The following is a 2,886-nucleotide window of genomic DNA, read 5'->3' as shown; positions in this document are numbered from 1 at the left end:
CTCTGTCTGCTCTCTAGGCGAGGAAAGAAATCAGAGTGTAGAGAAAGGATGGCGGGGATGTGAGAGTGAACGAACAAGGGGGAGGGGGTCTCAGAGTCAACAAACAACATGGATGAACCAATTAATCAGAGAGTGAACGAGAGAAAATACAGAAACAGAGAGATGAGAGAAAGGCGACCGGCTAGGCAGAGGGAGGGAGACTCATAGGGTATAAAAATAGAGCAGCGTCTTCTGGGATGGTGGCACAATGGGCACCAGTGTTAAGGGACGCCAATGGTGGCTCCCGCAAACCTGCCAGCCCTCCCCCACGCCACCCTGATTCACCAGGGGTCGTCCAGGGCAACTAGAGAAGCCTTCTGCCTGCATAGAAAGGCATCATAACCCCCCCTCCCCCGCCTCCCCGCAGCCAAACCCTGTGACCACCGCCACTGAGGAACAGACATATGCCAATGAAAGTGGAGGAAGAGAAAGAGAGAGAGAGATGAAGAAAAAGAAGAAGAAAGACAGAGAGGTAGAAAGAGAGGCTGAGCCATTCCCCTGTCCAGAGAAATGATTCTGTGTTGGGCATTTGGGGACTAAACAACATTTTATTACCAAAATGACAAGGCAAGGTTCTCCCGACCCCATGCAGCGCATCACTCTCTCACGGTCTGGGATTCCCACAGCTTCCCAGGCCTCTCTCTGAAAGAGAAATACCCCTATGATGTCATTTTTTGACGGGAGCAGGAGGGGGGGAGGAGACAATGATGCAACCAGGAGGCTGACCCTTGACCTAGTGCTGTGACCCTGCAGCCTAGAGGTTGTGGCCCCAGTGAAGCCTCTTTGTGGTAGTAGAGTAGATCCTCACTTTGCTGTGATGGCCCTATGGACTGTCGACTCAGGTCTTGCTTAGCCTTTCGTTACCATAAGACTCGCACGCGCACCCACACATGTAAATAAACTCATCCTCCTGCTTTCCTCCTCTTCTCCTCCCCATCCCCTGCCTAACTCCCTCTCAGGGAACAAACCCCAGCCTTGTGCAACTCCCAATAATGTCAGTGACACTCTACACTTCCCAGTCCATCGGCACTAATTGTCAGCTCACAATGCTTCCTGGTATTTTGTCTCAACAATGGCCACTGAGTAGAGTCCAACCTACTTGTATTATTGATAATTGGTGGTTCTTGAGAGGAGAAGAAATGGAGAAAGAAAATAAGGGAGAAAAGGACCGAAGAGAGGGTTTGGACTGAGGTTTAATTGGAGAGAGGGAGCTGAATTGTAAATAATGTTCACAATGGGTCATAGTGGGGTCAAGGGTTAGGGGTTAGAGGTCAAGAGGAAGGAGTGCACCTGCACGCCCTCCACGGACCGTACGGGTGGACGGGAGACCCGACAATGGCAATATTCAGTGGCCCGGTGATGTCACCTCACCAATATGGTGCATGGTGGGTGCTGAAGCTACAAATAACTGTGTCCCTCACACCCCCGACCTTACCTACGTATCCAACTAACTGTCTCCTTCACACCCCCGACCTGACCTACGTATCCAACTAACTGTCTCCCTCACACCCCCGACCTGACCTACATATCCAACTAACTGTCTCTGTTACACCCCGAACTGACCTACCAAAGCATACCAAAGTTCTAGAATATTCCAGATTCACTCATTCAGGGGATGAGAGCGTTGGTGAGAAGCAGCACAGTGAAGACACTAAAGAGACAGGTTCATGTAGGAGGACTGACTAAGTGCACCAACAAGCTCTGTCTCATGTGTCATTGCTGAACTTCTATATTCAAATCTATGGAAATGTGAGGATGTGTTCTCTGAAACAAATTAGGAAATTCTTAAGGAAAAACCTTTAAAAAAACGAGCTGGAAAGATCAAGTCAAAGAGAGGAAGAGGAGATATACAGTAGGTGGCATGCCGGGCTAAAGTCACACTAGGGTCAAGCGGAGGGAGGAGGGGAGGAGGAGGGGAAGGGTGAAGAACACAGAAGTGTAACCAGATCTGGATGGGTTCCGTAGTGATTTGCATTTTGCCTGTAGATTTCATAATAAATGTTTTTTTCTAACAGGCTAATATGTTGTTTTGGAAGTCTGTTTAAGATGTTCATTAGGATTAAACTCATCTGTTATTGTTACAAACACAATTATTTTGGATGTAGAAGATGGACTAGCTAGCATGCTAGCTAACCATCATAGTGTGTTTGGTTAGCTAGCTAATGTAACTAGCTAGTGTCATCAGCCAGATTAGCATCTGAATTCAAATTATTTTGAGTGTAATGCAGTTGTTTGTTGACAATTGTATGTAACATACAGACCCAGTCAAAAGTTTGGACACACCTACTCATTCAAGGGTTATTCTTAATTTGACTATTTTCTACATTTTCGAATAATAGTGAAGAGATCAAAACTATGAAATGACACATATGGAATCGTGTAGTAACCAAAAGAGTGTTAAAACTTCTTCGGGATAGGGGGCAGCATTTTCACTTTTGGATGAATAGCATGCCCAAATTCAACTGCCTGCTACTCATCCCCAGAATATAAGATATGCATATTATTAGTGCATTTGGATAGAAAGCACTCTGAAGTTTCTTAAACTGTTTGAATCATGTCTGTGAGTATAACAGAACTTATGTAGCAGGCAAAACCCAGAGGACAAACCATTCAGATTGTTTTTTTTAGGTCACTGTCTTTTCAATAAGTTTTCATTGGGAAACCAGATTTTTAAGGGACTTGCTTGCAGTTCCTACCACTTCCACTCGATGTCACCAGTCTTTAGAAATTGGTTCCTTTGTGTAATGAAGAAGTATAGCCATCTTGAATGAGAGTCACTTGAAGTGGACTGAACTAGAGAGGCGCGTGACCAGAAAAGTAGTGTCAGTTTGTTTTCTTTTTGTATTG

This window comes from Oncorhynchus tshawytscha, linkage group LG05 (genome assembly GCF_018296145.1).
Source record: "Oncorhynchus tshawytscha isolate Ot180627B linkage group LG05, Otsh_v2.0, whole genome shotgun sequence".
Classification (NCBI taxonomy): Eukaryota; Metazoa; Chordata; class Actinopteri; order Salmoniformes; family Salmonidae; genus Oncorhynchus; species Oncorhynchus tshawytscha.
This window is presented reverse-complemented; position numbering follows the sequence as displayed.